Source organism: Podarcis melisellensis (assembly GCF_964234715.1).
Source record: "Podarcis melisellensis genome assembly, chromosome: 3".
Taxonomy (NCBI): Eukaryota; Metazoa; Chordata; class Lepidosauria; order Squamata; family Lacertidae; genus Podarcis; species Podarcis melisellensis.
Genome location: NC_138530.1, coordinates 2,732,729 through 2,747,651, shown reverse-complemented (window position 1 = coordinate 2,747,651; position 14,923 = coordinate 2,732,729). Strand labels below are relative to the sequence as shown.

General features: G+C 44.4%; 1 protein-coding gene across 6 annotated transcripts in view; it reads right to left on the bottom strand.

The window, feature by feature from the left end:
* PTK2B (protein tyrosine kinase 2 beta) overlaps positions 1-14,923 on the bottom strand; it is a 247,159-nt gene that overhangs the window by 108,191 nt on the left and 124,045 nt on the right. For 2 of the 6 annotated variants that reach the window (XM_081903792.1, XM_081903794.1), the window contains exon 1: positions 206-453. The gene's annotated coding sequence lies outside the window, so the exon portion shown is untranslated. Of the gene's footprint in view, positions 1-205; positions 454-2,284; positions 2,432-14,923 lie in introns of those variants that run through there. The other 4 variants (XM_081903789.1, XM_081903795.1, XM_081903791.1 and 1 more) reach the window with 4 other exon arrangements.

Below are 14,923 nucleotides of genomic sequence, written 5' to 3'. Positions count from 1 at the left end.
CCCTCCTTCCCCTCTCCTACTTCCTGGTTGCGCCTGCCCTGAAGCTATGTGCGAGTGTGTCAGACCTTCCCCAGCCGACTGCCAAAGCTGTAATATTCCTCCAAGCATGCAGGGAACCTGCCTTGGCAAGCAAGCCGAAGGCTTCTCCCCCCACCCTTTCTTTACGCAACAGCTCTCTTGTTCGAAAAAGGTCGGGGAGACTCACCTGAGGTAGATCCGGGTTGATCTTTTTGCAGTTGGCTCTCTCTCTCTCTGTCTGCCTTCCAGGGAGATTTTCCTCCTAGGAACCACAGCAGGTGAACAGAACTTTTGAGCTGGCTGCCTGGGCAAATTGCTTGAGCTGAGTGGGAGGGATGATTCGGCCTGGCGGTGTGCTTTTCCTTCTCTCCCCCTCACTTTTTTCTTTCTTTCTTTTTCTGGTTTCTTTTTTGTACATCTAACCACTCCCCTATTTCTGTCTGCCCACTTCCTTAAAGAGCTCAGAGGAGGAGGAGTGTGTGTGAAACCAGGGCATGAATATTCTACAAGTGGGGACTACTTCCGTCATAACGGCAAGCAGACAAAACAAAAATCTTGGGTCTGCCTGTCCCAGAAAAGAAGGGAGATGTGGTCTGCGATGGGTTCTCTTTCGTGGAAGCAGCTTCTATGGGTGCAGCAGCATGCAAGCTTTCGGGTCACACAAGAGTCTGCCAGCTACCACATAAAGAATTCTGCGTAATACTGATGTTTGCACATTCTGATGGCAATAGGACAGTGCCTTTGAACAGATCTCCTAGCAGTGACCCAGATTTAAAGCTTAAGCAAAACCAAAACCAAACCCTAGCAGTTTTTTAAAATAAAGAATGGAGTTTCATTCTGAGCTAACATCTTACAACCCTGACAATGGGTGGAGCAGGTATTCTGATAAAGTACTTGCAAAATAAGTGTGCCCCGTTCTCAGGACTGAGTAGCAGATCTGGAACAGAAGGAAAGCTTGGCTGCTCCACCAGACCAGCGGCCCATTGTTTATTTTATTTATATTGTATTTATTAAATTTCTATACTGCTCCTCATCCGAGGATCACAGGGCACTTTGCAATAGAAAAACACAAGAACACTTATACCATCTAGCTTGCCACTCTCTTTTCACAGCGGCCAACCAGGAGCTTAGTTGCAGAGGAAAAAAGAATGCTTTAATGGTTTGCAAAATGAATCAGATGTAGATGGAAACCTGCTCTTCTTTTTTTTGAAAAACATGAAGGTTTAGAATGTTGACTCGGGAAAGAAGAGCGAGGTGCCTGGGCCACTTTGTTTGGGTTTTCTTCTTTGCAGAAAAGTAGGCTCAAGGCCGTCAGACGCCTCGTGGTTTTAGCTGAACGACTTTTGAGAAAAGGCAATAGTTCAACGGTGGAGGATCTTTTTTGCATGCAAAAGGTCCCGGGTTCAAACCTCTGCCTGAAACCCCTGAAAGTCACTGAGCTGGATGGATCAAGGGGTCTCGCTTCCTATATTCCTACGTGTTGGGCTCCAGCCTTCAACCAACAAGAAACTGGTGGGTTCCGTGTCTTGAAAGTGCTAGAAATGAACAGTTTTTATCTCCCTGCCTCCACTACCCCTCAGTTACCAGCTTCACACCTAGACCAGCTCTGAGCACCATGCTCAAATCCAGAGGACGCCACCTTGACAGCAGGATTTTTTTTTGCAAGCCTAGAGTGGGAGATGAGACTTTCTGCCTTGCAAGTTAGGTGTTCCCAGCTGGCCAGAAGGGCAAATGGCTCAAGGGGTTGAGCTGGTGTGTTTTCTCCAAAGGGCTTTGGTGGAATAACAGAGCCTGTTCCCTGTAGGTTTTGCCATGTTATGCTGGATCTGTAACTCGCTCTAAAAGGGAGCATTGACATTGCAAAAATCTCCCCTGCAGCTTGGCTTTTAGAGAACTCGTGTAAGCGAGCCAAGCCACATGGGGCAGGGGAGTTCTGCTGAATCCAGCCTCTTCTTCGGAGCAGGTTAACAGGCAAAGCTGGGAAAGGCAGAGACTGCAAACAGCAGGTTCTCTTCCCCCACATCACAGCCCTCTGGTGACAACCAGCCTCTGGGACCCAATGGAACAAAAAAGTCAGTTCGCAGCATTTTTCCTTTTCCCCCTCCAAGACCTCGAGAAACCTCTGAGCAAAGCTCCGCGCATCGCCACTTCCTCCTCTAAAAAGGCAAAACTAGGAAATATTGAAGAATGCTATCCAGCAACCCTAGAGCACTGGGGCAAGGAAGCGTTTATTCTCATTTCCCGTCACTTAAAAGCATGAACTTACTTTTTAAAGGGTTCCCGTCCGTCTTTCAAACAAGCCACTGTTCCAAGTGATGCCTATGGAAGGAGGCAGGTGAATTCTGAGGGACGTGATGGGGGACTTGGAAAGATTTCAGAGTTAAAAATAACAGCACAGAGAACACCCACACACCCACAGGTTCCTGTGCATGTGCTGCCACCACGTGGCCCTGAAGGGTAGGCGCTGAGAATGAGAGAATGTGCGTACTTACATGAGAAGGCAACTTCCTGAAACCAAAAACCAAAGCCTCATTCTCAATGCATCAGGCTGCGAGTGGGACAAGGGGGTTTGTGTGACTGAATGCAATTCCTTTCAAAAGGATTATGATGGTACTGACACGTCCCTGCTAGCTTCTCAGGGACAATGGTACTAGCCTCACCATCTCCCTGATAGGCTAGTTTTCTGTCTGTGAGGAACTGTTTCATATGGAAAGATTTAATAATAATAATAATAATAATAATAATAATAATAATAATAATAATAATAATTTATTATTTGTACCCCGCCCATCTGGTTGGGTTTCCCCAGCCACTCTGGGCGGTTTCCAACAAAGATAAAAGATACACTGAAATGTCACATATTAAAAACTTCCCTGAACAGGGCTGCCTTCAGATGTCTTCTGAATGTCAGGTAGATGTTTATCGCTTTGACATCTGATGGGAGGGCGTTCCACAGGGCGGGCGCCACTACCAAGAAGGCCCTCTGCCTGGTTCCCTGTAACCTGGCCTCTCGCAGTGAGGGAACCGCCAGAAGGCCCTCGGAGCTGGACCTCAGTGTCCGGGCAGAACGATGGGGGAGGAGACGCTCCTTCAGATATACTGGACCGAGGCCGTTTAGGGCTTTAAAGGTCAGCACCAACACTTTGAATTGTGCTTGGAAACGTACTGGGAGCCAATGTAGGTCTTTCAAGACCGGTGTTATATGGTCTCGGCGGCCGCTCCCAGGCACCAGTCTAGCTGCCGCATTCTGGATTAGTTGTAGTTTCCGGGTCACCTTCAAAGGTAGCCCCACGTAGAGCGCATTGCAGTAGTCCAAGCAGGAGATAACCAGAGCATGTACCACTCTGGCGAGACAGTCTGCAGGCAGATAGGGTCTCAGCCTACGTACCAGATGGAGCTGGTAGACAGCCGCCCTGGACACAGAATTGACCTGCACCTCCATGGACAACTGTGAGTCCAGAATGACTCCCAGGCTGCACACCTGGTCCTTCAGGGGCACAGTTACCCCATTCAGTACCAAGGAGTCCTCCACACCTGCCCGCCTCCTGTCCCCCAAAAACAGTACTTCTGTCTTGTCAGGATTCAACCTCAATCTGTTAGCTGCCATCCATCCTCCAACCGCCTCCAGACACTCACACAGGACCTTCACCGCCTTCACTGGTTCTGATTTTGCATCGTGTTAGCCTCTACTGGCTGTCTGAGGTGGCACAGTCCATGTCCCCCATAAATCTGAACAGAAGAGCAGTGATTCTTGAATTATTCGCACCCACCAGGATGTTCCTCTACAAGGTGGTCCATTTGTGCAGTTGGATGCCAGCAGATATCTTGGATGGTTCAGTTTGTCAAAGGCAAAAAGCACCCTGGGATCGCCAAAATAACGTAACGGAAATTTAGCTGTCGGTTCCCCTTCTGAGATACATGCAGAGGGTCCAGCAAGTCAATATCCCAGAGTCTGGACCATTCTACAGTACTGGCCCCAACTTGGTGGAATGCTCTGTCTCATGAGACTAGGGCCCTGCAGGACTTGACATCTTTCCGCAGGGCCTGCAAGACGGAGCTGTTCCGCCTGGCCTTTGGTTTGGACTCGGTCTGACCCTTAGGTTTCCATCTCCTTATGGTTTTGATCTATGGGCTACTTTTAAAATGAGGCTGCATTTTAAATTGCATTTTAACCTGTATTTTAAATTGTGTTTTTTCCCCCTATTATGTTTTTACTGTAATTTTACTGGTGTTAGCCACCCTGAGCTGGGCTCTGGCCGGGGAAGTTTAAAAGTTATACATATGAAAAAAACAACACAACAATGAACAATAAATCACAATAAAAAGGAAAACACAGAAGAAACAACAAAAAAAATAAGAAAGAGAAAATTCAACAAGAAAATAGTCCATTAAAAAAGAAAAGAAAAAACACAGCTTTCCATAACCCATCTTTCATATCCTTATTTCTTTGACCTCCTCACACCTCCCTTTTTTGTATTCTAGTTCGAATAACATTTCAGCAAATCCTTTCCATCTTTCCAATTTTTATCCTGTAATTTGTCTTATAGAGAAGAAATTTAAAACTGACTTCCAATTAATCTCACTGTACTTTATCTATCCATTACTTTATACCGCACAGATACATATATATACATTATTATTATTATTATCAGCAAAGCATGAAACTCTTAATCTCAGGATTGTTGATTTGAGCCCCACATTGGGGTTGGACTAGATGACTCTTGCGTCCCCTCCAAATCTACAATTCTATGATTTTATGAAAACCAATATTCATTTCATCGCCCTGCAAAAAAAATCTACAGAACTCAAGCAACCTCCAGCTAGATCAGGGGCAAAACTTACCGTATTTTTCGCTCTATAAGACGCACCAGACCACAAGACGCACCTAGATTTTGGAAGAGGAAAACAAGAAAAAAAATATTCTGAATCTCAGAAGCCAGAACAGCAAGAGGGATCGCTGCGTAGTGAAAGCAGCGATCCCTCTTGCTGTTCTGGCTTCTGGGATAGCTGCGCAGCCTGCATTTGCTCCATAAGACGCACACACATTTCCCCTTACTTTTTAGGAGGGAAAAAGTGAGTCTTATAGAGCAAAAAATACGGTAAATGGTTATCCACATTTATTTCCTTGGTTTCTGTCCTTGCTCCTAAGTTTGTCCTTGCATACTTACATGTGGCCTCCTCTTATTATCAAGATCGCTCTGTATTTTGTCTATCTTTGCTAACCAACGGTTATTTGGCTTCGATACGGCTCTTGAGTACAACTTATTCACTCAGGCTCTTATCATACGGCTCTCTAAATGTGCCATGGGTCAATTTCTGTTTTGCCATTTGCCTTTGCACACAAGGTAGGCTGGCTTGCCTATATTATTTGGAACGATCTGCTTTTGGGCTGGCAGTTAAATGATGCCAAGTGTGATGGATCTAGGGGTTGCTCGTGCGTAAGTTGCCGCCACTCCTGGCTAGGTTACCTGGTTAAACCCTTTCTGTCTGAACAGCCCTTCACTCCGTGGCTGTCTCAGTCGCTGGCAGGATCCGTCAGTGGGCATTTCTTGAACCTCTTCCAGCAAAGAAGTTCTTTGATGCCAAGTCTCCGCCTACTCTCCCTGCGCGGAAGTCTTCTGCGCAGGGAGGGTGTGGGCAGCGGAGGACCCGTGCTCTCCCCGCTGGTCTCCGGCGAGGAGTCCTGGAGCCCCCTCGCCGATTCCCCCTTCTGCCCCACTTCTCCGCTGGTGTTACGCTGATTTCCTTCCCCAGCCGATGAGCTGCCTCTCTCCCTGCTGGGCCCTTCTCCAGCATCGCTTTGGAGCTTTGCCTCCGCCTCTAGCTCCGATGGCAGTTCCCTGACACCCAGGGAAGTGAATTACGCGGGATAAGTCATGGGGGTGTGGTTAATGCAAGTCTGGCTACCTTCTGCAACTGCAGAGGGCACTCTTATTTTCCTCTTATTTTCCTTTTTAAAAAAAATATATAAATTTTTAATCGTTTTAACATATCATTTTCAACAGTAATTAAACATAATTTTACATCTTATAGTTTTTTTTACTTCCATCAATCACATCTGAAAATTTTCCAATCTAATCACTTAGTATACATTTCTTTCACTATTACGTTTAAATCTCATAACGAATATCTCTCTTCTTTTCCTATTTTACAATGTTTCGTATATTTCTCCTTACAAAACTTCTTGTAGTCCTACTAACGTTGTTTGTTGATTACAGTTGCTCTTTAAATAGTTCGTATATTTCTTCCAATCTTCTGTAAATCTCTGGTCCCGCAGGTTTCGAATCCTTCCTGTCATTTTATCGAATTCTGCGTAGTCCATTAATTTCGTCTGCCATTCTTCTTTCGTCGGACTTTCTTCTTGCTTCCATTTTTGGGCTAACAATACTCTTGCCGCTGTTGTTGCATATAAAAACAATTTAACATCTTGCCTATTGATATCCTCACCTATAATACCGGGCACTCTTATTTTCCAACCCAGGTAAGGAACTTTTTTTCAGTCCAAGGGCCACATATCGTTGTAGAGAACCTCCCAGGGGCCACATTCCAGTGGCCCGCAGGCTTAGAGGCTAAAGTAAAAACCAGGAGAGATAATTTTTTTAAAAATGAATGTTTTACCAAGGATGTTATTTTTATTTCTTTTTTAATAAAGTTTTTATTAAAAATTTCAACATTTTATCAAAAGACATATCATCCATTTTTCCCTCCCCTCCCAAGAAAGAACCCACCCCCCTCCCCCACCCCGATTTCCCTCAGCTCCTCTCTCTGCTCTTTCAATACATATGATTCTCTGCATGTTATAAAATTGTAAAGAACCTTAATTTATCTATCTATATGCTGCTAATAATAAATTTGTGTATGTTTATTCCAAATCTGCCAAGGAGTCCAGTTCATTTTCTTGTTTAAGTACTTTGTAAAAGGTTCCCATTCTTCTTTCCTCATCACGTAATTTATGTGTCAATTTTGCCAATTCCGCGTAATCCTTCAGTTTCCCTTACCACAGTTCTTTGGTCAGGACTTCTTCATTCTTCCATCCTTGTGCTATTAAGACTCTTGCCACCGTTGTTGCATACATGAAAATGTTCTTAAATTTCCTTGGCAGGTCTTTTCCTACAATCCCTAACAAAAATGCTTCAGGTTTTTTAACAAATGTTAGCTGGAACATTTTCTTCAACTCATTATATATCATTTCCCAGAATTTCTTAATTTTGCTACAGTCCCACCACATATGGTAAAAAGTCCCTTCTTTTTCCTTACATTTCCAACACATGTTTGAACCAGTTTTATACATTCTACCTATTGATGTTATATTTATTTCAATCAGCTCAGCTGATTGGCAAGGTGGGATATATTTCTAGATATATCTGGCAAGGAGGGGGAAAAAACGAGAATAAAATATAAGATATTGATAGACGCTAAACCAGGAGAGGAAAGACTTCATTTGAAAGCGGATATTCTCTACCAGTAGGAAGGGCTTCTCAGTAAGGAACTCTGGGTGCTTAACGTAGCCTCCCTAAGCCTGGCGCCCTCCTGGTGTCTTTAGACTACAGTTCCCACCAACTCCCGTATCATATGGCTGTCCTGGCTAGAATTGCAGTCTAAAACAGCTGGAGGAAGATTGGGGAAGGAAGGCTGGGTTAGAATCAGGGCTACTTCATAAAGGGAAGAAGGGTACTCTTTACTGTATGTGGTGGGCATGTGCAGTGGTAAAAGCTTTCTGGGAAATGATATATAATGAGTTAAAGAAAATGTTTAAGAATCCATTTGTCAAAAAAACAGAAACTTTTTGTTAGGCATACAGTCATTGTTGTTGTTTAGTCGTTTAGTCGTGTCCGACTCTTCATGATCCCATGGACCAGAGAACGCCAGGCACCTCTGTCCTCCACTGCCTCCCGCAGTTTGGTCAAACTCATGCTGGTAACCTCGAAAACACTATCCAACCATCTCGTCCTCTGTCGTCCCCTTCTCCTTGTGCCCTCCATCTTTCCCAACATCAGGGTCTTTTCCAGGGAGTCTTCTCTTCTCATGAGGTGGCCAAAGTAGTGGAGCCTCAGCTTCACGATCTGTCCTTCCAGTGAGCACTCAGGGCTGATTTCCTTCAGAATGAAGAGGTTTGATCTTCTTGCAGTCCATGGGACTCTCAAGAGTCTCCTCCAGCACCATAATTCAAAAGCATCAATTCTTTGGCAATCAGCCTTCTTGATGGTCCAGCTCTCACTTCCATACATCACTACTGGGAAAACCATAGCTTTAACTATACAAACCTTTGTTAGCAAGGTGATGTCTCTACTTCTCAAGATGCTGTCTAGGCCTGTCATTGCCCTTCTCCCAAGAAGCAGGCGTCTTTTAATTTTGTGGCTGCTGTCACCATCTGCAGTGATCATGGAGCCCAAGAAAGTAAAATCTCTCACTGCCTCCATTTCTTCCCCTTCTATTTGCCAGGAGGTGATGGGACCAGTGGCCATGATCTTCGTGTTTTTTTTTATGTTGAGCTTCAGACCATATTTTGCGCTCTCCTATTTCACCCTCATTAAAAGGTTCTTTAATTCCTCCTCACTTTCTGCCATCAAGGTTGTGTCATCTGCATATCTGAGGTTGTTGATATTTCTTCCGGCAATTTTAATTCTGGCTAGGGATTCATCCAGCGCATGATGCATACAGTCATACCTCGGGTTAAAGTAGTTTTAGGTTGAGCGTTTTCAGGTTGTGTTCTGTGGCGACCCGGAAGTAATGGAACGGGTTACTTCCAGGTTTTGCCGCTAGTGCATGCACAGACGCTCAAAATGACGTCACATGCATGCACAGACGTGACGAATCATGACCCTGCTCTTGTTTTTCACATCCCACATTCCCAACATCAGGGTCTTTTCCAGGGAGTCTTCTCTTCTCATGAGGTGGCCAAAGTCTTGGAGCCTCAGCTTCAGGATCTGTCCTTCCCGTGAGCACTCAGGGCTGATTTCCTTCAGAATGGAGAGGTTTGATCTTCTTGCAGTCCATGGGACTCTCAAGAGTCTCCTCCAGCACCATAACTGCCAGCCAATTTCAAGCTGATTATCCCGAGCTGGAATTCTATGAAGGGAGTGTGGAGGAGCACAGGAAGGATAATAAGAACCAAGTAAACTCTCTATGAAAATGATGTTTAGATGGTATATACCACCGGTAAAACTGGCAAAAATGTATAAAAATGAAAAGAGTGAGTGTTGGAGGTGTGAAGTGGAAGGTATGTTTTACCATATGTGGTGGGATTGCAAAAAGGTAAAAGTCTACTGGGAAATGATATATAATGAGTTGAAGAAAATGTTGAAAATAACTTTTGCAAAAAACCCAGAAGCCTTTCTACTAGACATTTTAGGTCAAGATATACTGAAAGAAAAGAGGACTCTATTTATGTATGCCACTACAGCTGCGAGAATGCTGATTGCACAAAATTGGAAGACGGGAGAAATACCAACTAAAGAACAATGGCAAGTTGATGAACTATGCAGATTTGGCAAAAATTACAGATGACTACAAGAAAAAGACAACAGTGACTTTGAAAAAGAATGGGAACCATTTATATCTGCAGAAACAAAGAAAGTCTATAGACTTGATGGCAGGATTTAAATAAACATTCACATCATTAGTATTAGAAAATGTGTAGAAGATATGGAAATAATATAGGGGACTTCTTTTTATTTTTATGTTTTTAGGTTAGATGTTATTGTATAAGTATACTATTAGCATAGCTGTCAACCGTCCCTTATTTGGTGGGAAAGTCCCTTATCCCAGCGCCATGTCCCGCTGCTGTCCCTTATTGATGATGTCCCTTAAATTTCCCGGGTTTCAAAGGAAGCAGCTCCTCTGCCGGCCAGGGAGGAGGGAGGCTCCAATTGTGTTGCTTGGCTGCGTTGCTCACCCAGTAAGGAGTCTAAGAACGACTGGGGGTGGAGCTTGCATACCTTGTGCCGATCAAATCGGCCGCGTTGCCTGGGGACTCGCCTTTGCTCAGCGCTTCCCAGCGGAGAGGTGACGGTGGTTTCCCTTGCTGCATCCCTTTTGCTGGGTTGCTGCGCTGTGGGAACCACCGCTTAAGGCTTCGTTTGGCTGCTGGCTGGGCTTTCTGCCTTTGGCTCGGAGGGGCTCAGAAGTCGAACATACCTGTGCCCTGAAAATCCCTTATTGTGGCTGCTGATCCCTTATTTCCGAAGCTGCTGGTCCCTTATTTTCAAATCTGTAAGTTGACAGCTATGACTATTAGCAATTTTCTTTTAGGAGGTAGCAAGGTGGGTGAAAGGAGAAACAAACCAGAAGCGGAAGTTGGGGGAAGCCCTGGAGGGGAGGGAGGGAGGAATGAATAGGAAATGTTATGGATATAAGATGTATGCAATGAATGAAAAACTGGATAAACATTATTTTTTTTAAAAAAGAACCGAGTAAATTCTGACCCATCCCCCTTGCCTTTCATGGCAAGTTTCTCAGAGCCCTCCGGGAGGTTCAGGCGGTGAATCTGTGACAGCCTCCTAACTCATCTCCTCATCCTGGTGAGGTATGTAGGTCAGTAGTATGAAGCTCTGTTTACGGATGGAAAACTGGAGTGACAGGGACATCTTTGGGTGTTTACTGTTCACGCACGATGCACGATGTTTACCTTGCCCTGGAGCTTCTTTCTCTGCCTGTCTCTCGCTGTTTATTTATGCAGGCGTGTGATCGTTCTCAGTGCAGAATAGAAAGCTGAGGAGAGGCAGCTGTCGGTGTGAATGGCAATCCTGCATTGCCTGGTTAGAGGAACGTGGGGACCTTATTTTTTTTCTTTTCTTTTTTTTATAAGATATTTATTAGAATTTTCAATGTTAATACAATAAAAATCAAAAAAAGAAAAAAGAAAACAAAAATAGAAAAATACAAATAATTAAAAACACGCAAATTCTCCATAACTTATTTTCCTTTAACTTACTTCCCAGACCTCCTCATACCTCCCTTTTTTGTATTCCAATTCAAATTGTAAGTTCAGCAAATCCTTATCAATAAACTTTAACCTACTTCTAAACCTTTTTTCCATATTCTCTTAATACATTACAGCTGGAAACCACTTAATTTCTATCCGACATCATTCTAACATTCATTGATTTTGCAATATTTCTATAAATAGTCTTTGAATTTCTTCCACTCTTCCTCCACCGACTCTTCTCCCTGGTCTCGGATTCTGCCAGTCATTTCCGCCAGTTCCATATAGTCCATCACTTTCATCTGCCATTCTTCCAGGGTGGGTAGATCCTGTGTCTTCCAGTACTTTGCAATGAGTATTCTTGCTGCTCTTGTAGCATACATAAAAAAAGTTCTATCCTTTAGCACCAATTGGCCGACGTGTGGACCTTAAAGACTTTGTTTGGATCAGATCACAGAATTGTAAAATTTGAAGGGACACCTGAGGACCATCTAGTCCAACCCCTTGCAACATAGGAATTGAGGCTGTTGCTCAGCAGCAGAAGACACGGCTTGTGTGCAGCAGGACTCAGATTTAGTCCCGACCTAAAAGGACTCCCCAGGATCACAGATAGGAAACACCCCTTCCGTTCCTGGCACCTCAGAGGGCCCCACCAGTACAAAACCCTTGGCCAATGGTTTGACTCATCCTAATGCAATTTCATGGGACGCAGGTGGCGCTGTGGGTTAAACCACAGAGCCTAGGACTTGCCGATCAGAAGGTTGGCGGTTCAAATCCCCGCAATGACGGGGGGAGCTCCCGTTGCTCGGTCCCTGCTCCTGCCAACCTAGCAGTTTGAAAGCACGTCAAACTGCAAGTAGATAAATAGGTACCACTCCAGCAGGAAGGTAAACGGCGTTTCCGTGCGCTGCTCTGGTTCACCAGAAGCGGCTTAGTCCTGCTGGCCACATGACCCAGAAGCTGTACGCTGGCTCCCTCGGCCAATAAAGCAAGACAAGCGCCGTAACTCTAGAGTCGGCCACGACTGGACCTAATGGTCAGGGGTCCCTTTACCTTTAATGCAATTTCATATGGAAAGATGTGTACATTTTCATTGCCAACTGATATATGCAGCAACAGCAAGAAAATTTTACGATGGGTTTTACAAATGCCACTTGCAAGAATTTTTAAGCTTCTCTCCAACTGTTGGTGTGCATGTGTGAAATACCAGTTAAATGCCCTCGTCTCGAGCTTTTTAATGGGTAGGGCCACGAAGATGAATTTACAATTATATGTCAAGTTTCCTGCATTATTCGTGTCACCTTTCAACAGATGTGTCCTATCCAAAGTGGCTTTCTTTAGTCCTTTGCCCACCAGTTTTCAAATAGCTGCACACATTCAGGAACATATCCCGCAACTGCATGCACTTTTTAAACCTCGCCTTCCTGGCACTCACAGCTCTGTCCTCCAACGCTTTGCCGCTGCTCTCCGCTGTCCAGAATCTGCCACCTGAGGCAGTCTGCCTGATGACAGGGCCGGCTCTCATGGTCTGGCTGCTCCATATGACATTTGGGGGGGTGGTTAATACGACATGTCCCTTGGCTGCTCTCCTTCCCTGCACTCTCCTCTGATCTTGCCAACTTCACTTGAGAATGGAAGGAACAGAACACTGAAAAAAAGTACAGTGGTACCTTGGTTCTCAAACTTAATCTGTTCCAGAAGTCTGTTTCAAAACCAAAGCGTTCCGAAACCAAGGCATGCTTTCCCATAGAAAGTAATGCAAAATGGATTAATCCATTCCATTAAAAAAGCAACCCCTAAAACAGCAGTTTAACATGAATTTTACTATCTAACAAGACCACTGATCCATAAAATGAAAGCAATAAACAATGTATAGTCATACGTTGGGTTACAGATGCTTCGCGTTGTGTGATTTTGGGTTGCGCACTGTGCCGAACGGGTTACTTCTGGGTTTCGGCGCTTGCGCATGCACAGAAGAGCTAAATCGTACTTTGAGCATGCACAGAAGTGCCAAATCGCGGCGCTGCGGGTTGTGAACGTGCTTCCTGCACGGATCACGTTCGCAATCCGAACAGCCATTGTACTGCAGTCACACAATCAATCAATCAATCAATCAGTAGCTGAACTGGGTTCCACACAGCCACAGTCCCAAAACAAAAAAGAGCTGCCAAAACAAAAACGAAAAATAGAGGCCTTTCTCCTGGGTATGGTCGGCCAACTGGTGCCAAAGAAGGACAGAACTTTTTTTATGTATGCAACAACAGCAGCAAGAATACTCATCGCGAAGTATTGGAAGACACAAGATTTACCCACCCGGGAAGAATGGCAGATGAAGTTGATGGACTATATGGAACTGGCGGAAATGACTGGCAGAATCCGAGACCAGGGAGAAGAGTGGGGGGAAGAAGACTGGAAAAAGTTTAAAGACTATTTACAGAAATACTGTAAAATCAATGAATGTTAGAAAAATGATGGAATGAAGTTATATGGCTTTAGTAGAAATGTTATAAGGAACTAAGTACAAATAGATTATTAATGTATTAAAGGGGAAAAATAAGGTTAGAATATGTTAAGATAATTACAGGACAGAAAACAGAGGAAGATGGAAAGGAATTGCTGAAACAGTTAACTGAAGTGGAATACAAAAAGGGAGTTGTGAGGAGGTCGTTGAAACAAGTGAATGAAATATAAGATATTGAAATTATTTGATGTGTTTTAAATTGTTTTTGTTTTGTTTTGTTAGTTTAATGTCTTAGTGTTAATGTTATGTAGTGTCTTGTTTTTGTATTGTACTGTATTGTTTTGTTATTTTTTTTTCTTTTGTAGTGTTTAAACTGTTAATAAATATTATTTTTTTAAAAAAACAAAAACGCAAAATAAACAGCAAAAACAGACAGACCTCAGTGAACACTCAAAATGGAAGTGTGGCACTCAAAACAGAGCACATTCAGCTTCAGAAAAAAAATATCACAAACCGGAACACTTACTTGCAGGTTTGCAGTGTTTGGTTTCCAAGTTGTTTGAATACCAAGGCATTTCAGAACCAAGGTGCCACTGTACTGGCATTTAGGGTATGTCCCTTGGCAGTTTGGGCTTTAAAAGAAGGACCCCTGAACATTAGGTCCAGTCGCTGACGACTCTAGGGTTGCCCGCTGATCTCGTTTTACTAGCTGAGGGAGCCGGCGTACAGCTTCCGGGTCATGTGACCAGCATGACTAAGCCGCTTCTGGTGAACCAGAGCGGCGCATGGAAACGCTGTTTACCTTCCCACCGGAGCGGTACCTATTTATCTACTTGCGCTTTGACGTGCTTTCGAACTGCTAGGTGGGCAGGAGCAGGGACCGAACACGAATCACCCCGTCGCATGGATTCGAACCGCTGACCTTCTGATCGGCAAGTCCTAGGCTCTGTGGTTTAACCCACAGCGCCACCCACGCCCTAACAGGTTAGGCATTAAGTAACATTAAATAACAGTAGTGACACATGCAAGTCTAGGCAGTGTGCATGGAGGTTCATGGGTTGCTGAGATGACAAGACGCACCCACCTCACTGGCCTCATGGATGCGGTTCAAAGGAAAGCAGAGTAACATGTTTGGCACCAGCTTGGTGGCAAAAGTTGCCGAAAGGAGGAGTACAAGGCACCATCCAGCCCCGAGGGCCTTCTGGCAGTTCCCTCACTGCGAGAAGTGAGGTTACAAAGAACCAGGCAGAAGACTTTCTCCATGGCAACCACCCTGAGGACATCCCATCAGATGTCAAGGAGATAAGTTAACAATACAACCTTCAGATGACACCTGAAGGCAGCCGTGTAAAGGGAAGTTTTTAATGTTTTAGCATGTTTTTATATATGCTGGAAGCCGCCTAGAGTGGCTGGGGCCAAGTCAGATGGGCGGGATACAAATAATAAAATAAGAATAATTAAAAGCCTCCCTGGAATCAAGGCCCGTATAGTTAAATCCATGGTTTTCCCAGTAGTGATGT